The 27,950-nt window shown below is 40.7% G+C and overlaps 1 long non-coding RNA gene across 1 annotated transcript; it reads left to right on the top strand.

Annotated features, from left to right (window-relative positions):
* The first annotated feature begins 30 nt into the window (after positions 1-30).
* On the top strand, positions 31-27,950 carry LOC144288236 (uncharacterized). The gene is made up of 5 exons (XR_013356239.1): positions 31-314; positions 2,577-2,791; positions 19,580-19,662; positions 26,354-26,440; positions 27,452-27,950. It is a non-coding gene; the product is annotated as an uncharacterized LOC144288236 (long non-coding RNA).

Genomic DNA, 27,950 nt, shown 5'->3' with positions numbered 1-27,950 from the left:
CGGGATTCTGAGAAATGATGTCAGCAGTGAACTTGGTCATCTCAGGACCTAATTAAATTAAGCTATTCAGTGCCAGGACTTGGCACATGTTTTAGCTTTGAGGGTCACAGGGCTGTCACTGCAAACCCAAGATATAGGCAGAAAGATACAGAAAGTCAGAAGAAAAATAAAGAGAGTAAAAAGGGGGAAAGGGAGGGAGCAGGTGTGTACATCGAAGGGAGTGCCACAACCTTGACTTCTGGTGCCTTCCCTGGCTTATTTTACTAGACCAGCAAGCTATCATTGAAACAGGAAGGCCACATGCTCAGCTGCAGGTAAGGTGCTATTCTCAGAAAGCAAGAAAAGAGTTGGATGTGGAATCTAGTTTTTCTTTCAGCAAACAGAATGAGGTGGTGGAGAGAACATGGGGTTTGGCTTCAAACAAATCTGAGTTTACATCTCAGTTCTGCCCCTTTGAACTGAAAATCCTTGGGCAAACTACCTTGACCTTTCAAAGGCTCAGCTTTCTCATTTCTGATATGGGGATGACAGCACCAATTTCTGATGAGATAATGCAGGTAAAACAGCCAGTGACATGCTTGTCATAAAACAGGCACTCAACAGATGGTGACTCCATGCCCTTTCTTCCTTGTCACTGTTCCCTGTCACAGCACCAGGGCAAAACAGTCTTGGGGGTTTGTAGAGAAATTTGCTCCTTTTCCTAGATAGTGACTTAAAGCAGCAGCAGATTTCCGCAAGCTGCCCAGTGTCCAGGTGTCCCAAGGGCAGCCTTCATGTAGCTGATACAATTGGTTCAATTGCCTAAATGTCTCTTAAAGGAGGCAATTGCATACAAACATGCTCATCAGTGTGAGTGGACATATTTAGGTCCTCATAGGCGTCCAACATCCAAGTGCACTGTCACTGGGACTTCTGGGAAAACAGAAGCAAGCAGCCCCCACCCTTGCCCTCTGCCCTCCTAAACCAAGGGAATTTCTGTGGAAATCCAGAGGGTCTTTCCATGAGGAATGAGTATTGCAAGATTGCGGTTACATTGCAGGCTTTTTCATGCACATGTGTGTACACCAATATTCAACAAATATTTATTGGGCTTCTGCTACGTGCCAGCCACTGTGTGAGGAATGCAATGGTGAGCAAGACACACATCATTCTCTCCTTCTGTTGGGAAACACCAAGAACAGAAAAATAGTCTGTCTATGTATTAAAAGCCTAGAGTTGGGTGAAGAGCTTTCAGATATGCAATGAAAAACAGATTATGACTTGTGAATTGAGCACCTGTTGTTTTGCTGCTTGCTAACAGAGCATACTTTTTTCAGAATTCATTTTCCCACCACATGATATGTGATCAAAAGACAATTAGTAATTTGAATTTGAGGCAGATGAAAACTGGTCTATTGGTGAGAACTTATACAATTCTGGTTTGGAGAGCTTTGCTTTGCAAATGTATAGGCTGGCCCCAGAGAAGCACTGCAGATGGCGAAGGGTGCTGCTTTGGTACAGGGCTACAGCAGGACTGGGCTTTGAATTTTGGGCCTTTTTGGTGTAAAGGGAAAGAAAGTAATATGGCTGCTATCACTAGGAGAAAGCTTTGTTTAATGGCTAAAACATTAGATGTGGGATTTAACTCTCATAACCCCTAGCTCTTCTTTGCCCATGACCTTATGTGGAGCTTAAGTCAACCTCATTCTCCTCAGTTCCCCTTTCCAACAAAAGCAGAGAGCCAACCAAGAACTAAAGAGTCAGGAAACATGTATTCCAAACCTGGATCCAGCATGTTGAGTTGAAAAAAGTTTGATTTTTGAAACTTTTGTTTCCCTCTAAAGGAATTCCTTTCTCCCTTTCCTTCTGCTAAAGTGTCTATTGGTTTGCAGTCCTTGAATCAGAAGCAAGAATTATCTCTTCAACTTCTAGTAGAATAATCCCCCAAATCATGCTTGCCAAATAAATGAATGAACCACAACATTGAAGTTTGACTTCCTCTATTTCAAATGCCTTGGGACTTTTGAGGAGTACCTCGCATGGACATGCCAACCACAGCCTTCAAAAGCAAAACTTGGGTTCCTTACAATTATGGGCATGTCAGCAAATTTTGGTGGGGTTTTTTTTGGGGGGGGGATTAATACAGTCCTTGTTTATTTCACATGGATTATCTTCCTCTCTCAAAGACCATTTCTTAACATGGCTTCCTTTATCTTGTTGACCCCACTCTACTACTGGATCCCACGAGGTAAGCATCCCCAGATGTGTTTTCTCTCCAAAAGACTAAGCCTATTTGAAACTTTGTTTGCTACTTGTCATTAATGTGACTTCAGATAAGTTACCACATCTCGTAAAACCTCAGCTTTTCCACCTGCTGTATGGGGAGTATATTCCTCTGTTGCTTCTATTTCTCCCATGACAGGGTAGTAGTTAGAATAAATGAAATGATTTTTCTTTTCTTGTGTGTGTGTGTGCGTGTGTGTGTGTGTGTGAAAACTGTTGGAAAATCCAGAAGTGGCTACAGGAACCAAAGGTGAAATTTTTGTAATTGCCCCTTACCAGCATCATCAACAACTTAGTTGTTTTTGTCTTCCCAGAGACATCAGAGTTGCCTACTGATGCCATGTAAGGAAATACAAGGAAGCAGAGAATTAAAAATGCCATTGTGGAGTTGGAGGAAGTTTAAAGTGAATATATGCCATTTTATATTCATCCATTCATTCATATTTCCATTCAACAAGTAATTATTGAACATCAACCATATACAAAGATGAATCAAACATGATTCTGGTCTTGTGATTCTTTCAAAATGGTAAGAGAAATAGTGCTCTTAAAACCAATAATACGGGGATCCCTGGGTGGTGCAGTGGTTTGGCGCCTGCCTTTGGCCCAGGGCGCGATCCTGGAGACCCAGGATCCAATCTCACATCGGGCTCCCGGTGCATGGAGCCTGCTTCTCCCTCTGCCTGTGTCTCTGCCTCTCTCTCTCTCTCTCTCTCTCTGTGACTATCATAAATAAATAAAAATAAAAAAAAAACCAATAATACGAAGTAGGAAATTATGGGCATTCCTCTGATAAGAGAAATATAATTCAGCACTGTGATTATACTAAGAGGAAGAGAGAATTTGTCACCGAGGGCCAGGAAGGCTTATTATGAGAAATAGTTTCTAGCTGAGCCCTGGAGAATTGGGGGAATTTGAACTTACAGAATGAGATGGAGGAGGGACAGTATACAGGCAGAGGAATGGCTAAAATAAAGACAGGTGCATTCTCATTGGCAGGCTCCTCCTGTGACTTTGAAGTCCCTTTGACCCCAGCCTGGGATGTGCTCTTGGTTTGAAGATTACTTTTTTTTTTTTTTTATCTTTATTTGTTTTGGTTTTTAATTTTTCCCTTTGATCTTGATTAAGTTGCTAAAAATGGTCCACTATCTCACCATGCAGTTCATCTGAGCATAAGAGACTCATGGCCCCCACTAGTAATAACCTTGACTGCACATTATGCAAAAAGTCCATCAAAATTCTCCTTCTGGAATGTGAGGTTCACTTCAAAGCCCTCTTCTGTTGACCAAGCCTTGGGAGGTGTCATGTCCAATCATCACTTCTCAGTTACTGGGCTTCCCTGCCTTGCTGTGAGATCAAAGGAAGGAGAGTTCCATCATACAAGTGAAAACGAGGTTCATTGACTTTAGGTAGCTGATGTGGAACAGAACTTAAATGAAAAAGGTCAAGAAACTATTAGTCCAGGGTGTGGGAAGAATCTTCAACTTGTCTGAGATACTAAGACAAGATAGAAAACAAAGGGAGGTCACCATTGTATTCCAGATAATCACTTGCCTTAGTATGAATGCTTGAGAGATCATCATTTACAGGATTCACCAAGCTTGAAGCCAGGACCAATCCTCTAAGTTAGGTTATACCGGGTGGCTCTTTCCTCTCACCACATTCAAGTTGCAAAATGAACAGAGAAGACATTTATCCATCCTTACCTGGGTATATGTTGATATATAGAGCTGGGCTACTTTAGAATATTAAATGATTATTTTTAGATTTTTGAATCTTATGGGCTGATAAATTTCTAAAAATTGTGTTCAACATAAAATTGTTAACTTTTTATTTTGCTGAACCAAGGATATTAGACTAAAAGGACCTTGGTGACTACAAACTGAATGTCATTATTATTATTTAATAGATTTTATTTATTTATTCATGACAGACACAGAGAGAGAAGCAGGCTCCATGTAGGGAGCCCAATGTGGGACTCGATCCTGGGTCTCCAGGATCATGGCCTGGGCCAAAGGCAGGTGCTAAACCACTGTGCCACCTGAATGTCCCTGAATGTCATTATTTTATTATATTATATTATTTTTTTTAAAGATTTTATTTATTTGCGAGACACACACAGAGAGAGAGAGAGAGAGAGAGAGAGAGAGAGAGAGAGAGGGAGAAGCAGGCTCCATGCAGGGAACCTGATATGGGACTCAATTCCTGGTCTCCAGGATCACGCCCTGAGCTGAAGGAGGCACTAGACTGCTGAGCCACCTGGGCTGCCCGAATGTCATTATTTTATTTTATTTTATTATTATTTTTTTAATTTATTTTTTATTGGTGTTCAATTTACCAACATACAGAATAACCCCCGGTGCCCATCACCCATTCACCCCCACCCCCTGCCCTCCTCCCCTTCTACCACCCCTAGTTCGTTTCCCAGAGTTAGCAGTCTTTATGTTCTGTCTCCCTTTCTGATATTTCCCACACATTTCTTCTCCCTTCCCTTATATTCCCTTTCACTATTATTTATATTCCCCAAATGAATGAGAACATATAATGTTTGTCCTTCTCCGACTGACTTACTTCACTCAGCATAATACCCTCCAGTTCCATCCACGTTGAAGCAAATGGTGGGTATTTGTCATTTCTAATGGCTGAGTAATATTCCATTGTATACATAAACCACATCTTCTTTATCCATTCATCTTTCGATGGACAACGAGGCTCCTTCCACAGTTTGGCTATTCTGGCCATTGCTGCTATAAACATCGGGGTGCAGGTGTCCCGGCATTTCATTGCATCTGTATCTTTGGGGTAAATCCCCAACAGTGCAATTGCTGGGTCGTAGGGCAGGTCTATTTTTAACTCTTTGAGGAACCTCCACACAGTTTTCCAGAGTGGCTGCACCAGTTCACATTCCCACCAACAGTGTAAGAGGGTTCCCTTTTCTCCGCATCCTCTCCAACATTTGTGGTTTCCTGCCTTGTTAATTTTCCCCATTCTCACTGGTGTGAGGTGGTATCTCATTGTGGTTTTGATTTGTATTTCCCTGATGGCAAGTGATGCGGAGCATTTTCTCATGTGCATGTTGGCCATGTCTATGTCTTCCTCTGTGAGATTTCTCTTCGTGTCTTTTGCCCATTTCATGATTGGATTGTTTGTTTCTTTGGTGTCGAGTTTAATAAGTTCTTTATAGATCTTGGAAACTAGCCCTTTATCTGATATATCATTTGCAAATATCTTCTCCCATTCTGTAGGTTGTCTTTGAGTTTTGTTGACTGTATCCTTTGCTGTGCAAAAGCTTCTTATCTTGATGAAGTCCCAATAGTTCATTTTTGCTTTTGTTTCTATTCCCTTCGTGGATGTATCTTGCAAGAAGTTACTGTGACTGAGTTCAAAAAGGGTGTTGCCTGTGTTCTCCTCTAGGATTTTGATGGAATCTTGTCTCACACTTAGATCTTTCATCCATTTTGAGTTTATCTTTGTGTATGGAGAAAGAGAGTGGTCTAGTTTCATTCTTCTGCATGTGGATGTCCAATTTTCCCAGCACCTTTTATTGAAGAGACTGTCTTTCTTCCAATGGATAGTCTTTCCTCCTTTATCGAATATTAGTTGACCATAAAGTTGAGGGTCCACTTCTGGGTTCTCTATTCTGTTCCATTGATCTATGTGTCTGTTTTTGTGCCAGTACCACACGGTCTTGATGACCACAGCTTTGTAGTACAACCTGAAATCTGGCATTGTGATGCCCCCAGATATGGTTTTCTTTTTTAAAATTCCCCTGGATATCCAGGGTGTTTTCTGGTTCCACACAAATCTTAAAATAATTTGTTCTAACTCTCTGAAGAAAGTTCATGGTAATGGTATTTTGACAGGGATTGCATTAAACGTGTAAATTGCCCTGGGTAACATTGACATTTTCACAATATTAATTCTGCCAATCCATGAGCATGGAATATTTTTCCATCTCTTTGTATCTTCCTCAATTTCTTTCAGAAGTGTTCTATAGTTTTGAGGGTATAGATCCTTTACATCTTTGGTTAGGTTTATTCCTAGGTATCTTATGCTTTTGGGTGCAATTGTAAATGGGATTGACTCCTTAATTTCTCTTTCTTCAGTCTCCTTGTTAGTGTATAGAAATTCCACTGACTTCTGGGCACTGATTTTGTATCCTGCCACGCTACCAAATTGCTGTATGAGTTCTAGCAATCTTGGGGTGGAGGCTTTTGGGTTTTCTATGTAGAATATCATGTCATCGGCGAAGAGGGAGAGTTTGACTTTTTCTTTGCCAATTTGAATGCCTTTAATGTCTTTTTGTTGTCTGATTGCTGAGGCGAGGACTTCCAGTACTAGTTGAAGAGCAGTGGTGAGAGTGGACATCCCTGTCTTGTTCCTGATCTTAGGGGAAAGGCTCCCAGTGCTTCCCTATTGAGAATATTTGCTTAAGATGTTGAGGAATGTTCCCTTTACCCCTACACTCGGAAGAGTTTTGATCAGGAATGGTTGCTGTATTTTGTCAAATGCTTTCTCTGCATCTAATGAGAGGATCATATGGTCCTGCTTTTTCTCTTGCTGATATGATGAATCACATTGATTGTTTTACGGGTGTTGAACCAGCCTTGTGTCCCGGGGATAAATCCTACTTGGTCATGGTGAATAATTTTCTTAATGTATTGTTGGATCTTATTGGCTAGTATCTTGTTGGGAATTTTTGCATCCATGTTCATCAGGGATATTGGTCTGTAATTCTCCTTTTTGGTGGGGTCTTTGGTTTTGGAATTAAGGTGATGCTGGCCTCATAGAACGAATTTGGAAGTACTCCCTTTCTATCTTTCCAAACAGCTTTAGGAGAATAGATATGGTTTCTTCTTTAAACGTTTGATAGAATTCCCCTGGGAAGCCATCTGGCCCTGGACTTTGGTGTCTTGGGAGGTTTTTGAAAAAGAAAGGGGAAAAAAGGGTGGGGGAAGCAAACAGAAATCAAAAAGCAAAAAAAAAAAAAAAAAAAAGCAAAAAAAAAGAAAAAAGAAAAAAACCCAAAACAGGGGGGGTATCTTCTGATTCTGTGTACTTTAAGTCCCTTGACTTCCCCTGGAACTTGTCCGTCTAGCTGGTTCTGGGGGAGGGGGCTGCTGTTCTGATTTTTAGGTGTTAGCACTTGGGGGAGCTGCTCTGCCCCCACCTGGTGCAGGGCTCAGTGGGGGGTGTTTACCCCATGAGGCCCCAGGAGGAACAACCCCACTGGCGGGGCCAGCTCTGGAGCCCTGGCGTCAGCTCCCGCAGTAACTGCAGTAGCTCCGGAGCTCTCCGTCTGCAGGGCCTGGAGGCTCCGGGGTGGGGCCGCTGATCTGCTCAGCTCGGGGCAGGAGCGTCCTTGCTGTCCTGGGCCCTCCCGGCCTCTGCCTGTCCCGGGGGGAGGCTGGATCCTGGGCTGTGTCCCGGCGCCCTATGCTCCCGGCCTGTGCTGTTGGATTCGCGCTCCCGGCAGCACAGCCCCCTCCGCGCGGAGCCTCTTCCTCTGCCCGAGCCCCCCCCCCCAGCTGCTCCCGCCCCGCAGCCCCCTCCGCGGAGCCGCCGCCCGAGCCCCCCCAAGCTGCTCCGGGTCCCGCTGTGCGCGCTGCAGCCCTCAGGGAGCTCGGCGCACTCTCCTGGGGCGCAGGTGCCTGTTAGTGTCCCAGGGAACCCGAGGGCACCCCTGCCCTCCTGGGGTCCTGCTCCAACTCCCTGCGAGCCCCTTTCCGCCCGGGAAGGTCGGTGCAGCTCCTGCTCCTCCGGGACGGGGCTCTCCTGTCCTGGGGACACTCGCCCCGGCCTCAGCCCGGCTCCTCTTGGAGCCCCTCCTCCTTGGAGGCCTTTTGTTTCTTTATTTCTTTTTTCCCCGTCTTCCTACCTTGATAGAAGCGCGAACTCTTCTCACTGTAGCGTTCCAGCTGTTCTCTCTTTAAATCTCAGGCCGAATTCGTAGATTTTCAGGATAATTTGAAGGTTATCTAGGTAATTTGGTGGAGACAGGTGACTTGGGGACCCTACTCTTCTGCCATCTTGCCCCTCCCTCGAATGTCATTATTTTAAAAGGAGAAGTATTCTGTGCCATTTATTGGGAAGAGTATAATTTCAGACTAAAGGTTAAGTTCTTAAGGAGCACCATGGGTAATCTTCATCTTTGCTTTTGCTCTAAAATGTTTCAAATTCCCTCATGGTGAGCCCAGGTCATAGATGTGGCCTTTGGGACCTGTGTATCAGATGAGAGCTGGCTTCATTATTCTGTTTTGGAAAGATACTGACTGGGTTCAGGAATTTTATGGGTGCATGGATGATTTTAAATACAGTCACATCAATCCTGACAAGGTATATTTTGTACTGGCATCATACTTCCTGGCACTTGGTAGACGATGGTGTGGTCAGTTCACTTTTATTCTGACTCATTTGTGGGAAGGAAAATTTAATTCTCTGGGAACCCATGTTTGTATTAGTGTTAAATCATTTGTCTGATGTTTAATGATTTATATACACAATGCAAAGAGGTCCCAGAATTGCCTTTCTGATGGTTCTACACCCAACCTCCTCCCACCCCCGCTCCTTCATTCCACTCCAGGCCAGAGAAATCATTCAGGTTAGTGCCTTAGGGAATCCACCCAACACACTATTCTTCAGCTTACTCATTCCTTATATATATTTTTATATTCTATTGATAGTGGACTTTTAGATGAATACAAAGACTTCATGAGGATACTTAGACAAGTACTATCTGGTGATTTTGTGTTTTAACATGCTGAACTGCTTTGCCTTCTTAACTCAGCAATTAGTCTCCTCCCAAACTTGATGCACCTCTTTTGGATTATAAATTGTGATCCTCTGATTTATTTCTCTCTAGTTCATATGCCTAATGTGGATGGGCCTTTGGTGCTCATTAAAGCAGAGACTTTTATTTGAAAGGTTGCTCTGACACTGTGCTGATGGGACCTCATATATTATACTTCTCCATACTGGCCATCTATAATTTAGTGTACTGGTCCTCTTCATATAATGTTCAGCATTTGCAATGCTTATGAGTAAGTGACAGCATACAATGGTATCAATAAATCAGATGGGCCAGGCCCAGTCCTTGATGGTCAGTTTCTCTGTCTACCAAGGAGGAAAGCTGAAAATCAGTGACTGCCATTAACTGGGAGCTTTTCAGATCATTAAGTCAAAGAAAGCACATTTGTTGGCTTTTATTATTAATACATTTTGAGTGGCTGTTTAAAATAGATCTCCCTGGTTGGATAAAGAGGCATGAAAAAAAAAGATTCTTTGTTAATTTTTTTAAGTTGTTGCAGTTGATTTCAAAAGAATGACTTATTTTGACAAAGTGAGTGAACTTGAGTTGTAATATATATAATAGGCCAAATGATATAGGAGACTTCAGGTTATGTGACATGGCATGTATGTCACAGAGCCTGGAAAATTAGGATTTATTTTCTTGAGATGCAAATCTAGAACAAGGTGGCTCAGAAATCACTATGCAGGGGTGCACAATAGTGTTTACTATAGTGTGTCACAGAGTGCAATAGCATGTCTGGAATGCTTTTGTAAATGTTCCATTGCCTAGGGATAGTTCTGAGAATATATATATTTTAAGAGATACATACCTCAAATTTCCATTGTTGGTCATGAGTACCCTACATTAGCTCAAAAGTGAGCAAGTGGACATTGTCACTTCATAATAATCCTTCCTGACATGGAAAGAAAGATGTAGGGTTGGAAGTTTGCAGTAGGAAATGCTTAGCAGAGTCTCCAAGGAAAAGGTACCCTCTGGTGCTATGAAATACAAATCTTTATGAAGCTGGGCTAGGTGGTATTAAAATACAAGAGCTCTAGGGGCAGGTCAGCCTCTGGATTTTATGTCCTGACTCTGCCATTATGCACCAGTCATGTGACCTTGGGCTGGTTACTGTATCTCCTAGAACTTTGATTTCCTTGTCTCTAAAACAGGGGGACAAACTCTTGCCTCATCAGGATGTTTTGAATAATAGATGATTTGATAAACACAAAATACCTATATAAGTGCTGAATAATTTTAGGTTTCCTCCCCTATACTTCTGGAGAAGACGTGGAGTCTTCAGGAATCTTCTAACTCTGTAGACTCAAGTCTCTTAGCATCCTTGAAGATCAGTATGATGATCACAGGTTAAAGATGAAGCCCTGAACTCTGTATCAAGAAAGAATGCTGAGCCATTTAATTAGGGCTGTGACTGAAAAGGTTATCTTTTTATATCAACCTTGACTAAAATCATTTGTACCTATGAGTAAAAATAAAATAAATTCTGTGGGTAAATTTGATTTTCCATATTTTGTTTTTCAGTTCAGAGACACTTTCTTGTACTGATGAGTGAAATTAAGTCATAGAGTCCTACTCAGGCTGGTAATGCTTGTCATTAGCAATAAAAAACATAAACACAAATCTTTACTTTGGAGTACATAAGTGGGAATGCAGATGTGTAGTCCTCACCTGTAACATGAGACAATAATGATTATCATTTTCTGCTCATTTGATGCATGCTAAAAGCAGGAGGCTTTCACTCCATTATTTTGACCTTTTGGTTCTAGATCCTTCACTTTGTTCTTTGCTCTAAAGCTGTTATGGTCTAAATGTTTGTGTCCTCCCAAATTTGTATATGGAAAACCTAACTCCCAAAGATGATGATGTTAAGAGATGAGCCCTTTGGGAGGTTCTTAAGTCATGCAAGTGGAGCCTTCATGAATGGGGTTAGTGTACTTATTAAGGGGCCTCTGAGAGCTAGCTCATTCCTTCTAGCATGTGATGACATTGTCAGAAGTCAGCAGTCCACAACTGGAAGAGGGCCTTCACTAGAACCTATACTGCTGACATCTTGATTTTGAACTTCTAGCCTCCAGAAGTGTGAGAAATGAATTTCTGTTGTTTATAAGCAACCCACCCTGTGGTATTTTGTTATAGCAGCCTAAACAGGCTAAGGCAGAAATCAGTAGGAACTGTTTTTTTTTCTTTTTAAATCGAATTCATGATATTACTGGCATATGTAAGTAATGCAAAACAAAGCAAAAACAATTGGCTAGCTAAAGTATCAGTCTTACTAAAGCATTAATCTAGGTAGTTATGTAGAAAACTGCAAAAACTGACCTGGGGAAAATTTGCATAAGTAGAAATAACCAACACAAAATAAAAAAAGGCAATGGTTCCCTTTTCTCCGCATCCTCTCCAACATTTGTTGTTTCCTGCCTTGTTAATTTTCCCCATTCTCACTGGTGTGAGGTGGTATCTCGTTGTGGTTTTGATTTGTATTTCCCTGATGGCAAGTGATGCAGGACATTTTCTCATGTGCGTGTTGGCCATGTCTATGTCTTCCTCTGTGAGATTTCTCTTCATGTCTTTTGCCCATTTCATGATTGGATTGTTTGTTTCTTTGCTGTTGAGTTTAATAAGTTCTTTATAGATCTTGGAAACTAGCCCTTTATCTGATATATCATTTGCAAATATCTTCTCCCATTCTGTAGGTTGTCTTTGAGTTTTGTTGACTGTATCCTTTGCTGTGCAAAAGCTTCTTATCTTGATGAAGTCCCAATAGTTCATTTTTGCTTTTGTTTCTTTTGCCTTCGTGGATGTATCTTGCAAGAAGTTACTGTGACTGAGTTCAAAAAGGGTGTTGCCTGTGTTCTCCTCTAGGATTTTGATGGAATCTTGTCTCACATTTAGATCTTTCATCCATTTTGAGTTTATCTTTGTGTATGGTGAAAGAGAGTGGTCTAGTTTCATTCTTCTGCATGTGGATGTCCAATGACAAATACCCACCATTTGCTTCAACGTGGATGGAACTGGAGGGTATTATGCTGAGTGAAGTAAGTCAGTCGGAGAAGGACAAACATTATATGTTCTCATTCATTTGGGGAATATAAATAATAGTGAAAGGGAATATAAGGGAAGGGAGAAGAAATGTGTGGGAAATATCAGAAAGGGAGACAGAACGTAAAGACTGCTAACTCTGGGAAACGAACTAGGGGTGGTAGAAGGGGAGGAGGGCGGGGGGTGGGAGTGAATGGGTGACGGGCACTGGGGGTTATTCTGTATGTTGGTAAATTGAACACCAATAAAAAATAAATTAAAAAAAAGGCAATGGCTAAAATTCCACACAGTAATTTTTTTTGAGTGAGCAATTATGATGGAAAAATCAAATATTTGTGAAAAAAAAATGAATCTGGGAAAAATATTGGTCACAGAAAGACCAGACAAAATAACAACAAATATGTCACAATGGCAGGTACTAGATTTTGTAAAATTTGATATGAATATAAAGCCAATTAGTGGGCTAAATTTATCCTGTAAATTTCTTTATGCTGTAAATTTTATAAGAAAAATTAATTTCAATGAAAACAAATTTATTAAGATAGAAATTAAATGGAAAAAATTGGATATCATTTAACTAATCCAGGAGTTAAATTCACTTACTGGAGGTTGCTCCTTACTGTTGGTGCTACTCAGGCCTCCTTTCTGTACATCAGGCTTCAGGGGTACTGTCTCAGCTCAAGGCCCAAGTTCTTGCTGAGCCCTTGGCCCTCCATGGCCTGATACTTGACCCCTTGTGCTCTCATTTCCTCCCCACTGTGGTCCATGTTCCAGCTGCTTCAGCTTCCTTGCTGTGTTTGACACAGACCAAGCATATGTTACTTGGGCCCTTCCTTTGCCTGGAATGTTCTTCCTGTAGTTATCACCTAGCTCACTTTCACTTCATGGTAGCCCCAACTAACTATCACTCCTCAGGGAGAACTTGTACTACCCACTCACTTTCTACCTCCTTCCCTTCTTTTTTTCTCATAGGAATCATTATTTCCTGATATTATTATATCTATCTATTTAGTTGTTTACCAATTTGGCCAGAATATTAGCTCCAAAGGGTTTGGCTCACTTCTCAGTCTGTGGGGTCTTAAAGAGAGCTTGGCATGTAGGAGGCCCAACCAATATTGGTTGAACAGATTCTGTATTAAAGTGTTTGTATTTGTTAACACAGCACCAATGTTTTACTTGGATCATACTCTAGGGCCAGGTTGTCCACTGAGTTAAAATTGAAGGATCCAAATATCCTACATCACCAGAGCCTGTGCTTAGCATGTATGGCCAACATTAGTGTTGCTGCTAACAGTTCTGATTTTCAACCTTCTGGGCATGTGGTCAGATTACACTTCTTTCCTACAGATAGGTATGGCTATTGGATTAGGCTTGGCCAGTGAAATGTGAACAGAAGGGACATGTGTTACTTCCAGCTGGAAGCCTTTCAGAGCTAGTGTACAACTTTACAAGCTCCCTTCTCCCTGTTGTGGTGAATGGTGACACTCTAGATCATGGTGGCTTCATTAGCTTTGGTTCTGGAGGAAAGGTGGCATAGACAGGAGCACGTCCTGAGTTGGACATGGAGCATGAGGCAATGCTCTATTTATGTTTTTGTTGGGCCACTGAGATTTTAGGGCTGTTAGTTACATAGTTGATGGATACAAGTTACACATTTTATCTCATTTAAGTTTTCCATTGTCCATTGGAGGCAGTCTTTATTATTCCTACTTAGCACTGTGGAAATTGAACTCACAAAAGTTAAGTAATTTCTCAAAAGTCACACAGCTACCAAATTGCAGAACTAAAATTCAAATCCAATTCTGGCTGATTCTGTGATCTGAGTTCTTAAACATAGGCTTGTCCAACCTCTCAGTGCGTTATTAAATATGTGATAATCCGTACATGCAAAAGTGTGCTTTTAAGAGCTTCAGTGGCCTCATTAAAAACTGGAGAACCATTGAGATCTTCTCAAAGCCAGGTGATAGAGAAGATCATCAGAAGTGTAAGTATCATGTTTCCTCTGTCAGTACATACAATGAATTAAATATTAAAACTCACTTGAAGGTAATTTGCATTAATGACTTTGAAAGGGGAAGAAATAGTTCTCACCTGGATAAGATTTTATTTTTTCACCTATCTCTGTTTAGGAATTTCAAAAACCCCACTGGCTCTATGTAAAAACAAAATAGGCTAAGAAAACTAACTGATACAAAAACCTATTTCAGAAATCTCAGCATATTCTCTCCCTATGTGTGAACTGAGAGGAAACCAGACTTTCTGAAAGTCATGGGATGGCATGGACCAGGGCAAAGTACAGCAGGAATATGCCTCAGATTCAGGTGGCATCAGGCTTCATAGCCTGTAATGGTGATAAACCACCTTACGAACCCAGTGCAGAGCTGGTGTGGATGGGGTGGCTGTAACTCCTACTTCTAAGTCCCTATGACTGATATCCCCTTTTCTTTTAAACAGATATGAGTTAGGCTTGTTGTCATGGCTGAGTTCTATTTCTCCAATGGTGTTCTGTATTTCTATTCAGATCAATTATGATTTGAATTCAATTTCCAAGTTAAGGGAGGAGGAATACTTGATACTCACTCCATACAGGACTATCCAGGCAAGTAGAGAATTCTTTAGACATGAAGAAAACTACTTTAACAAATTTGCAATGCTATAGTTATTCCATTTGCAGAAATAAATGTGCTGTAATGACTTTATTTTGGGATATCAGCTGTAATATGCACATAAATGAGGTCTAAGTAAGGATTGCTGAATCCCTTCTTGTGGGGCCATGTGCTTAGGTCATGGTTGTGAACAAGTTGACGTGTGGATGATTTTCTATCTCAGAGCAGGATAGTACAAGGGGCAGGCAGGGTCTCCCAGAGAAGGGTCTGAATGTGGCCCTTTAAAAAGACTAGTCTGTCACAATGTAGTGAGTCTCATCTTCATTAACGCTGGGACATCCACAAACTGGACTTGTAGCTCTATTTCTTTTTCAGGTTGAACCTGAAAAATACAGGCTAGTCTTTCATCTATAGACTTGTGCCACTTGATTGAAATCAGGCCTGTTAGGATTTGTTCTGCAGAGCATGTCTCCGGGCTCATGAAAGTCCCTCTCGACTGATGGTCCTAAGACAATGTAAGGTGATCCAGAAAGCCTCTTGGGATTCCATGAGCACTAAACAAAAAAGTAGGGATTCTTCTTCTAACAAACCTCATTCTAAAGAAAGCCATCAGGACAAAAAGCAATTGTGGGCACTAATAAAAAGCCAAGAGAGAGAAAATCAATAATCCCTGTGTGTGGCTCTGAACCCCATTCTCTGTGGTCAGGAATCAGGTGCCTCTATCAAGTGTGAGCATATGTACGTGTGTGAATCCACACACTAATGCTGTAGGAGATGTTGAAATAAAGAAAAGATAGTGGCAGAGAGATTGATGAAGTTCTTGCCAAACTACGTGTGACTAAAAGAGTCTCTTTAAGTTGTGTTCTGGGAGGAGGTGGTGGCTTTACTTTGAAAGGGGTATATGGGCTGAGGCTGGGAAGGAGAGACAGTTCTAGTGCCTTGAGGTGACTCTAGAACTTCCATGGCCCAATGGCAAGTGTTGTGGGTTGACTGGTGTTTCTCCTCAAAATATGTCCAAATCCTAACTCCTAGTATTTTGAATGTGATATTATTTGGAAATGAGGTCTTCACAGATATAATCAGGTTAAAATATGATCATACTGGATTCATGTGGGCTCTAATTTAGTGACTGGTGTCCTTATGAAAAGAGGGAAGGGCTCCTGTGGTTACAGAGGCAAAGATGGAAAGGGGCAGCTGCAAACTGAGAATGCCAGGGATTCCCAACAACCACCAGACACCAAGGAGAGGCATAGGAGGATTCTTCCTCAAAAGCTTCAGGGGGGAGTATGTCCCTGCCTATACCTTGACTTCAGACTCCTGGCATCCAGCACATATTTCTACTGCTATAAGGCACTTAATTTATGATTTTGGTATGGAAGTCATAGGAAATTAGGACAGTAAACAAAAGGCAATCAGCTTCAGCCTCAGTGCAGTGGGTGACAGTGAGCAGAACTTGGACTACAGGTAGCAGTGAAGGCTCAGAGGGGCTGGAAAGTGAGGCAGTCTATTGATGGTGGCATTGGGTGCATACTGTGAAGAGGTGCCTGATTATTCTCTCTCTGATTTCTCACTCAGTGAGACCAGGAGTTGGTTGGTTTGGCTGCTTGCAGGAGCAGTGAGCACTCAAGTAGTCAAGTAGGGTCAGATTTCTCAACCCTCGACTTCCATCACTTTTTGTGATAGATGCATTTTCCAAAGGTGAACATAACAATACCCCCCATCCCTCCTGCTCTTTGGAAACCTGCTACTCCCCCATCATATCCCCTCTTCTGAATCTGGGCAAATCTATAACTCTCTTGTAACTAATAGAATGTGGTTGATGTGGTATGATTTCAAGGTTAGATAATGAGAGGCAATGCCACTTAAATCTTGTGCACTGGACCAGAGACTCAGTCTGGAGCCTGGACCACCTTATAAGTAGCCCAGCTGCCCTATAGCTGCCATGTTGTAAGGAAGGTCAAACTAGCTCACATGGAGAGACCACATGGAGAAATCCCAGGGCTATATGAAGAGCATTTTCCTGCCACTCTCAGTTCCTTTCCCCTCAACCTACACTGTTCTAGCTTCAGCCACCATCTGGTCCTGAGCCAAAGCCATCCACCACATTTTCCCCAAATTCCTGTTGTGCACAAACTGTGAGGAATAATAATTGTTGTTTTAAGCCACTAAGTTTCAAGATGCCTTATTATGCAACAGTAGTAACTAGAACTTCTTTAAACCTTTGCCCAAAGGCTACTTCACCTCTAAAACCTCCTCTGATCCTAGATGTCATGACTTCATCCCATGAAACTCTCCTTTCCCACACAGCTACTAGGTGTTGGAGTTCTCAACATTTCCCTTCACTCAGAGCTCAGTTTTGCTGGTGCCAATCTCTATTTTCTTCAGTTTCCCTCAGAAGCCTCATACTTCCTGTCCTTTTATTATACAGAATTCCTGTCCTACCAGCTACCTCTATCCCTGAGTACCATACTCATCTCAGCTCTCTCAGTAACAAAGAGGCCTCCAGGTAACAGATCTCACCCTCCTTAAGGAGCAGCGTTTGAGCTCCAATAATGCTGACGAGGCTTCACTTTTGTTTTTAAAGATTTCATTTATTTATTCATAAGACAGAGACAGAGGGAGGCAGAGGTAGAGGCTGCCCTGCGGTTTTTAATATAATAAGAAAACATTATTTTAGTCAATCATGAACTCAAATGATAAGCTCATCTGTCTCACCCAATGGGGACTGTGTCTTACTCATCTTTTTATCCCTAGGTTAGTTCACACCTTGACAGAGAAAAGACTCTGGATGGATAGATGGATGGATGGTTGGATGCATACATGCATGCATGGGTAGATTGATGAATACAGAGAAATGCTTGAAAAATATAAAGTGGAATTTGCAAACTTGGGGCATACGTGGTGCCATTTCCAAACTCTGTGCCATGGAAGGCATGATTAATAGATCCCAGCACTCTTTCTGGGGATTGGAAAGGCTGCCTCACCCTGTTTTTAAACTATACATAGAAGGTAGCAATCAACGATGGTTTGTACTTGAGAAGACTAAAAGCACAAAGACTCTTTTTTGGAACTTCAATTTATTAAAAATATCATTAAAATAGAAGTCAAAACTCTGTATACAACTGCTTCCTGATTTTCTTCTAAGGTTTCAGCAAAGTTCATTAAACTAATATACATGTTCCTGTGCTTTCAATGTACATAGATTTCACATTAAGAAGAAAATGTTCTGACACTTTATGGCCTTTGCTGTTAGCTGGAGTGTGGTGAAGTCTTTAAGTAAAAAATTCATCTCAAAAGGGGACCAAATAATAAAGCAAAGTGTGGGATTCTGAAAGTCAATATGGTCAATAGTGCTGTGTTGTTTACAACCAATCACTTACCAGGATGGACAGGACCAACGGAGAAAGGAAATTACCCACCCGCCCACATAATTGCACCAATTGCTAGAATCGGTTAATAGGTCATAAAAAAAAATCAATCCTAGAGAAGCATAAAGAGATACATAGAGTAGAACTTGGTTATTATTGGTCTTCATTCACAGCCACATTTGAGTACCTTACTCTTTATTAGCAGGATGACAGTTCTGACAAATTATCCTGTCACTTTCTGCTTTCGTGCCCTCTTTTTTATTGGGAGTGAGTTTTTTTCTCTTCTCTACTTTCTGTGTTTTGATTTTCATAGCACAGTGCCTGGATTCTGTGGCAAGGGAGGGGTGTTATTAGGGGAAGAAAAGAAGCTTTTGTTGTGCCCCTGACCAGTACCAGGAAGAGTGTCAAATTCCTTAGGCAACTTGTCTCATCTGATACACCTCCCACTTGGACCAAGTGGTAGCTATGATTGTGATCTTTACTCAAAGAAAAGGAAACTGATGTTTAGAGAAGCTAAGTCACTTGCTACACAACCAGCAAAGGGATTCATTCAAATGTAGGTCTGTCTGTCCGAGCCGAAAGTCTTACTTTTTCTATTGAATAAGTCCTTGATTTCTTATCAAAAAGGCCAGATGTGTGTTGAAATTCAGTACGGTACAGAATGGGGACATGATGCATATTCCATATATTACTTAATACTCCCTGTGGGGTCTAGAGCAGCACCCTGTAATCAAATCCATTAATATTTCAGCAGTGAAACATCAACATTGAAACTAAATAGGATAAATAAAAGTACGAATGGCCTTACTATTTGGTTGCCAAATGATTCTACACCTATTTTGTGAAATTTTTCATTTTCAGAGCTTTGGGATTTCATAATTTTGGCTAAGGAACTGTATCATGTGGGCTCCCAGGAGAGAGTTTGCACACATTTGTCCTCTCTCTCAGGGAACTCTGAAATGGAGCAAGCTGGAGTTAAAGAACAAAAACAAAACCAGAAACAGAAATCTGCTGTTGTTGGTCAATGGCCAAATTTATATACACTTGGCACTTAGGAAATGAAAATGGCTTTGAGAACAAACTGGTAGTAGAACCATAATAGCCCTTCACAGGCCTCTCAAATACAGAGAAGTGGGAATATCAGGAGTATCCCATGAACTAATAGGATCCAGGCCCATTGAACTGTAATTTTATTTTTTAAAGATATTTATTTGAGAGACAGAGAGAAAGCACAAGTGGGTAGGGAGGGGCAGAGGGAGATGGAGAAGCAGGCTCCCTGCTGAGCAGGTGAAGTGCTGAGGAGGGAGCCTGATATGGGGCTTGATCCCAGGAACCTGGGATCATGACCTGAGCCCAAGGCAGATGCTTAACGGACTGAGCCACCCAGGTGCCCTGAACTGTAATTCTAAACTGCAGCCCATGCACAGCAGCCATTTGGACTTCCCATGAAACTGAGACTCCACTTCTCTTTTCATCTCCCCTCCCCCTTTCAGATATCTCCTCTGAGGATTGATGGGAGTGTCAGAGAGCCACTGGTGTTTGTCCCAAGTAATTGGATTGACCCTTTGAAGAAAAGGTTAGTTTAGATAAAATGAAATTTTCAAGTGGAGGGACAGATTCTCATTCTGGAACATCTGTAGTTCACTTGGAGGATGGGTTTTCAGTCCTTGTTCTATTATTTCATGATTCTCTATCATACTAGCTACACTTATCAACATCTCGCCCACCCCATCTCTTTTGTTCATGTCATTTGACCACCTTCCCTGCTATCCTATAGTCACAGCTCATTGGGTCAAGCTGGACCTCATTTTTCTTTCTTGGATTTTGAACATAAGACGTAGAAACTGAAACCACCTAAATCAGGTGGTTAAGGACTCTGGGTTTGTAATGTCACATCGGGTTAGGCCAGAGTCATGCCCTTGCCTTCTCTTCACCTTAGCAGGCTGTAAAGGAACAAAAATCAAGAGGATGATCCTCACAGAAGAGATTTTAATGAAGTGTATTCCAGAAAAAAGTGGAGAGAGACAGAAAGAAAGGGAAAGGGGGCAAAAGAGAGAGAGAAAGAAAAAAAAAAGGAGTATTGAGGCTTGGTTAGCACTTGGTTTATTGACACCAAGTCTGTGTTCTCCAGAGAAAAGAATCAATAGGAGATCGATCTATCATGTATGTATGTATGTATATATGTATCTATCTATCATCTATCTATCTATCTATCTATCTATCTATCTATCTATCTATCATCATCTATCTTTACTAAGGCATTGGCTCATATGATGATGGAGGCTGGGAATTCCACAATCTGCAGCCAGTAAGCTGGAGATCCCATGGTATAATTCTAGTTTAAGTCCAAAGGCCTGAGAATCAAGAGAACTGATGGTGTAAGTTACAGTCTGAGTCTAAGTCCATAGGCAGGAGAAGATGGATGTTTTGACTCAAGATAGCCAGGCAGAAACTTCTCTTAATTAGCCTTTTTTCTACACAGGCCTTCAATAGAGGCCCACCCACACTGGGGAGGACAGCCTGCTTTATTTAGCCTACCAATTCAAATAATAATCTCATCCAGAACCACCCACCCCCAGACACACCCAGAAATAATGTTTATAGCCAAATATCTGGGCTCTCCATGGCCTGGTGAAGTTGACACATAAAATTAACTATCACAATCCTTATAATAAATCTTTCAAAGCAGGATGTACCAAGTTTATCTAAACAATCCAGAGACCAGTGATTGATGGGAGTCAGACGCTGAGAGCTCTTGGAAACATTTTATCATAGTCTTTGTACATCTTTCCTGAAGGAACTGTGGGAGAACTTATTGGATCCCACTTTCCTCAACAATGTTCCCTTCCATACTACTGTCCCTCCTCCTGGAGGAAGATCAACAATGGAGTGGGTCTCCTTACCTTTCATACATTTTATTTATTTATTTATTTATTTATTTATTTATTTATTTATTTATTTTACCTTTCATACATTTTAAAGTGAGGTTGGGGCACCTGGGTGGCTCAGTCAGTTAAGCATCTGCTTTTGGCTTAGGTCATGATCCTGGGGTCCTGAGATCGAGCCCCAGGTTGGGCTCCCTGCTCTTTCTCAACAGAAAGTCTGCTTCTCTCTCTTCCTCTGACTCTCCCTCTCTACTCATGCTCTTGTTCACACTCTCTCTCTCTTTCTCAAATGAATAAATAAAAAAACTCTCTTAAAAAAATCAATTGAACACCAATAAAAAATAAATTTATTATAAAAAAATCAATAAACTGAGATTAGATCAAATCAATGTTTCCCAAAGTATGGTATGTGTACTACTGGAGGTATACAAGATAATTTTAAAAAGTACAAGAGCAAAAAAATAAAATTAAATTAAAAAAATTAAAAAGTACAAGAGCAAACACTTATTTCACCCTTTGAGTATTTTCATTTTGTATTAGACAAACCTGTAATTTATATGTTACATTGGTCAGGGTAGGTTAGGCCATACTGTGTAACAAATAGGATAATATACAATAAAGGATTAACTCAGCAGGTCTGGGTAGTTCAAACTCTACATTCCAAAGAAAGTTTTGCTTCTTTCCCAGCTCCTGGTTGATAACCTCTAAGCCCTTGGAACAACCTGTTTGTTAAGAGTGTTTTTGTTTACCTGAGGCCTGTGCCACATCAGGTAGTTTATGTTCACAGTGTGATCTCAGGCCACAGACTATTAGCTTGACCTCTGGAGGAGATGGAACTAAGGTCAGCCACATGGGAGATCAGCTATGCCTGTGTAATGAGATCCCTGGACACCAAGGCTTGGGTGAATTTCCTTGGTTGGTAATACTTCATGCATGTTGTCACTATCGGTGATGGGAGAATGCTGGTCACAGGACTCAACTGGGAAGGGACAACTGGATTCTTGTGCCTGATCTCTCCTGGACTCTGCCCTGTGTGCCTTATCCTTTTCTGATTTGATTCTTTATCTTTTCATTATAATGGACCATAACTATGAATATGACAGCTTTCTAAGTTTTGTAAGTTCTTCTATTGAATCATTGAATCCAGGGTGGTTTTGGGGACCCCAAATGCAACTAAAAAATTCTTAGCAGCTTAGTACAATAATCTTTTTTTTTTTTTTTTCTGTTCATGTAAAGTCTGGTGCAGAGCTGGATTCTCTTCTGGCCAACACTCCTATTAGCAATTAGGGTGCCAAATGCTGCCATTTCAGAATCCTTTGTTTCCAGTTACACAGGTGGCAGAATGAGAGCAAAGGAGAACATGTGGGATGTTTTAGGGACCAGTTTTGTAAGTGTTTCACTTCTGCCCAGATTGCATTGGCCAGAATCCAGTCACATGGGGCCAACCTAAGGCAGGGAGGTTGGGAAAGGCAGTCTTCCTGTGTCACTAAGGAGAGAAAATTAAATTGATGAGCATTTAACTAGTCATCATCACATACATCAAGTCCTTGACTCTATGGGATATTAATACTTAAGGCAAAGTCAATTTTACATAAGTATAAAAAGTGTGTTGTTTTATAGAAAGATACTTAAAAAAAGTGTAGATAATTCACAATATGACAAAAATACTGAAGTGGCAGGTGAATTATTGAAGTTTGGGTAATACTGGACAAGATAATGGCCATGGAGACATTTTGGTTACAATGTGCTTCTATGATAATACCACCTGATGGACACTATAGTGTTCTACAAGGTTCCTGGGTCTGGTAGTTAATAATTTTAGGAGTTTAAAATTTTTAGTCATTCTCTTGAAATCTAGGATAGGAAAAAATAATGGAAGGAAAACTTCATTTTTAAGTATTCTGCTATGTCAAAATGGAAAGAACATTTAATTTTCATTCAAAATTTCTTTCTTATACGTGATACAAGAAAAACTCTTTTCTAGCCTAAGTATATTATTTTTTTTTAAAAGAAGTTCCATCCTGGCTCCATGTAGAATATTCCCTTTTAAACATCTGGCTTACTCTTGGTCTATGATTTAAATGGCTTAGTGAACATTTTCTTGTCAAAAATAAAGCAGGATGTTTGAAAGCTCAGGGAAAACTTTTGACAGCTGACAAATCTTCTGAATGCGGTGAACTTATCAAAAGCATCTTTCTAGGTAAACTTTGATTCACCTTGTAAAGCTAAAATAGAACAAAGACAGACCACACAATAAATAAAATGATATTAACAGAAAATGTGTATTAGAAGTTTGGTATTCTATATGGCCCACAATTACTTTGCCTGGCAATAATTTTTGGTAAGATAACAAAATAACTTAAGTATATCCAGTTATATAAAGGTCCGTCCCATAGGAGCCTGATCTGGAATTTCAGAATTCATGGAATTCAAGGGGAAATTTGTTTATCTCTCTGCCTTTGCCAGGGCTGCTTGAAAACAGCCTGTCAGGAGCTGATTGACCAACAGTGAGTCGTTTTTGCTCAGCAGAACCTCTTATCAGTCAATGTCTAGGTATATGACACAACTTTGGAGGTGGATGAGTAAGTTTTAGCCAATGTTGTAGTGACTTACATTTGATTTTTGGTTAGGTCTGTTACTTTGATACAAAATGGCAGCCTTAATTAAAAGTGTTCCAGTCATTGAATTTGTTGCACTATTAAAGAGCTTGTAGTGAATTTGTGAGAGGGAGAATGGGGAAACCTGATTGCTTTGAGTGGTGGCCTTGGTTCACACTGAAATTAATCCATCTTGTCTTTAGAAATCCTGAAAAAAAAAGACTTCAAAAACTCATATCAACTGTACATGGTATATGAAGGTACCAGTGAGATGACCACCAATAACCTATAAATAATGTGGATTAATTAAATAGAAATAAATTAGACTAATTAAATAAAATTAAGTGGGAGGAGTTGGCCCATGGGAGTCTAGAAATAAGATTGCAGAATTAAGTAGAAATAAATTAGACTACTCAAGTAAAATTAAATGGGAAATATCAGCCCATGGGAACAGCTGCTTGACTTGTAATTTAACCAGTGACATTAATATAGTACAAGAAAGAACATATTTATTATAGCATAAAAAGTGGATTTAAGAGAATAAAAATCTGCCAATACATGTGTATTATGGTTTGGTGTAGAATATCTATTTGGGAGACATAGTGAAATCATAGCAAGGTACTTTCTTATAAACAGTTATTATCTTGTTCACATAAAATATCCCTTACTACTGTCTACTTACATATATACTCATATCTGACCTTCTAATCACTAACCTGACTTCTTAGGATACTGGAAATAACAAGACCCATTCCAACTAAATCATTACAGGATCTGGAGTAGCTCACATACTGTCTGGGAGGGCCAGAGGGAGTGCTCTGCAGCCTGAAGCAGATCTCATGATGGGATTGCTCCAGAGACAATCCCACTATTGTCACCATGGTTAGAGATATGGGAGAGTGCACAATTAATACTGGAAAGCAAATACTCAGTCATTGGGCACCATTGCTTTAAAAGCACCCTCAATGCCATCCTCTTAAAAAAAAAAATCAGATTCTGTGCAGTGTTAGGTCAAAAATCTCATGTCTGATTAGAAAAGTCTAGGTTCCATGGATTTTCCTTAGCTTCAAGGGTATCTGGGAAAGCATGCTCTTGGACCCTACCTTGAGAGATGCCACTCTTGAAGAGAAAAGTCTCCAAATATAGAAAGGGTAGCAAAGATCCAACACAAGGAAAAACCCCTACAGATGAGTTGGCCTTGTGGTCATGGGAATCCCGTGTTCCCCACTGTAATGAATACACTGACCCTTCTGTATTATTCATTGGTTTCAATACTGAAGCATCTTCAATACTTCCTCTGGGAGTAGTGGAAAAACCCACTTTCTAGACCTGTAAGGCTGTCAAATAAACTTGAGACATAGTAAATTCTTCAATCTAATGCCATGCTAAATGAGACACTTCACTGCTAGTCAACCAGTCAGCTTTCCCTTGGCAACATCCTCTTGTTTCAAATTTCAACAAAGATGTTATAGATTGCATATAAACCAATCCCAAGGCCAAATGGCCTGACATATGAAAAGAAGAGCATGGGAATAGCTTCAACAACAAGTGCTCTTTTGATGAACATGAGTCTCTTCTTTCAATGTGCTAAAGTTTAGAATCAGGGACCCTGGTGGCTGGATTGATGGGTGGGTGAGGGCCCATATACAGGGAGATATGGGTAGAAGTGGTCTGCTCTGGGTGCAAGCAATATCTGTTGAGAATTTTAAAACAATAAAAGCAATGAAAAGGTGGTTTGCTTTTTGTTATCACCATGGTTGGGCAGTTCTAAACCATGTCAGTGATAAAATACTTCTAACCAAAAACACCTTTTTGCTTGCCTATATTCTAAATGATTATTAAAATTACTTTTGAGATTTAAAAATACATAATAATACATATGTTAGTTTCAAATTAGAATGGTTTTGTTTCTTACTCTTTAGTAAGGACTATATTCTCCATGGAAGTTAATTTGGAGACTCCTTCTGTTATTTAGTGGATCTCCAATGTGCATGGACTCAGTTACATGTTTGTTTTGAGAGTAAATGTGTAATGGTCTGGAATTGTTCAAGCTGGCTTTGGGCATTGTATGTGTCTCCAACTCCTGTGATACTGCATAGTCTGTGTTTAAATAGCAGATTTAAAATAAACAATGATAGCTTAGTGAATTAAAGATGAAAACTCAAAGCCCAAATTATTTTAATTGTTACCCCATGAGACCCCTTGGAGATTTGGGGCTTGAAATTTAAAACAGTAACTCCAAAACATAACACTTTTGCGCAGTAAGTGCAAATATTAGTTCTCAAATGAAATATTTTACTGAATTTTGAATAACATGCTTAAAATAGAACTTTCTTCTTTTTCAGTTAATTGTTTAACACCTAAAGATAACAAATACATCAAAAAATAATGGTCATTACTCATACAACATGAGTATAACTGACACTAATTTTATACTATGGACAAGGAAGTGTTAAAAAATGATATCCTGCAAGCATCAAATATACTGGGTCCTCTCTGAGGTGTACGTCAGATTCCTGAGAGTTGGAGGAATAATGCTCGTGGTTAATACTATTTTCACTGGGAGAGAGTAAGATGTGTTCAACATTGGTCCCGTGGCACTCTTGCCAACATTAGTGCAAATATTATGCCTAAAACAAACAAAATGCACAAACAATAACAACAAATCATAGCTTCTGGTTAACGCAAAGAATTAAATGTAAAATTGATGATAGTAGCTAGCAAAATATTGGCTGGAAGAAGTTACTTATTTACTTGGATTCTGGTTTGTAACTATCATCCCTAGGTTTGCACTTTAATGCAGAGTTCCCTTTCCTGGGTGCCACCTCTCGCCCAGGCCCAGTATGACACACATGCCGGCCTCAAAAGGTAGGTCTTGGGGTCTTTCTATTTAGTAAATGAAGAAACTCAGGAGCAGAGAGACTAAACAATCTGTCTGAAAGGTTAGCATGTAGAAAAGTTTGGGAAGGAAGCCTGTCTTTCTGGTTTCAAAGCAGGCTTTTTCCTCCCTCCATTGTGCTATTTTGAAAGGACAGAAACACATCCCAGATTGTCCAATGATCATTTATAGAGCTTGCTGAAATCCTATTGTGTCTATGATTCTTTTCCACCATGCTTTGTTTGGAGGCGAAGGCTGCTTTGAGCAGTGGCCACAGAGTGAGGTTAAGCAGAACAACATCCTGAGCTCTGTCCCTCCTCTAGGTCTGGGCTGGGTGCTGTCTCTGCTATCAATGGGTCTACCCCATGCCAGCTTCAGGGATGTGGAAACAAGGCTCAAGAGGAAGAGGCATTACCTTAAAGTTTTGACCACAGATCAGCTGCTCTTAACTGGTACACTTCACAGACCCTTGGGTGCTTCTCCCTGCCAAGTGCTTCTCTTCCTATCTTCACTGAAAGGTTGCTTTCAGGTTTCTAGTTTGGAGCTTTCCTATTCTCATTCCCAGGGCCAGGCAGCTGTCAGAGCCTCACCTTCTGCTGAGCACTGAGATGTCAGATGTAGTGACTTTCAGGGAGGGAAGGGAAAAAGTAGGAGGCTGGAATGGAGGGAAGGAGGTTGGGTCTCCTTCTACCTCCTCTCCACTTTCTCTCTCAATCTGATGAAGGACCAAAGGGCTTCTGCTGGCTGCCATTTAAATAATCAGAGGGAAAATGAGTGGGAAAAATTAGAGAAGGAGACAAACTATGAGACGCTCCTACCTCTGGGAAACGTACAAAGGGTTGCTGGAAGGGAGGTGGGCGGAGGGTTGGGATAATTGGGTGACAGGCACTGAGGAGGGCACTTGATGGGATGAGCACTGGGTGTTATACTATATGTTGGCAAATTTAACTATAATAAAATAATAATTTTTAATATTCTCATTCTCTCATTTCATTTTTTAGGTAGGCAGCACATTCACTTGGCTCAAATATCAGAAGATATAAAAAAAGCAAAGCATCCAAGGAAGAATCTCCCTTCTACCCTGTCTCGCCCACACACCTGCACCCACTAGCCTTGTGTCCCACTCCTGATAGACACTGTCGTGGTTACCTGTTATACTTCCAGTTTGGGTATCCACGAAAATACGAGCAAATGCAATGCATATTGATGCCCAGCTTTTTTACAAAAACATGGTGGCATTCTCTACTGCACTTTTAACTTAATCCTGCACTTTTAATGTAATGAGATTTTCCATGGGGGGTTGGGAGGGAGGGGAGATGAAGACTATCTGACAGTTGTCCAGGGGATTTGCACAATTACTCAATGAATTTATAGAATGGTGAATCTGGGGAATGTTCACTGGTTCAGACTAGTAAGATTGTGCTGGACTTCTCTCCTTCTTGTTTTTTAAGTTTCCTTCCTTCCTTCCTTCCTTCCTTCCTTCCTTCCTTCCTTCCTTCCTTCT

The sequence above is a fragment of the Canis aureus genome, chromosome 1, assembly GCF_053574225.1.
Source record: "Canis aureus isolate CA01 chromosome 1, VMU_Caureus_v.1.0, whole genome shotgun sequence".
Lineage (NCBI taxonomy): Eukaryota > Metazoa > Chordata > Mammalia > Carnivora > Canidae > Canis > Canis aureus.
The sequence above is the reverse complement of the archived record's forward strand: the minus strand, read 5'-3'. Positions and strand labels throughout refer to the sequence as shown.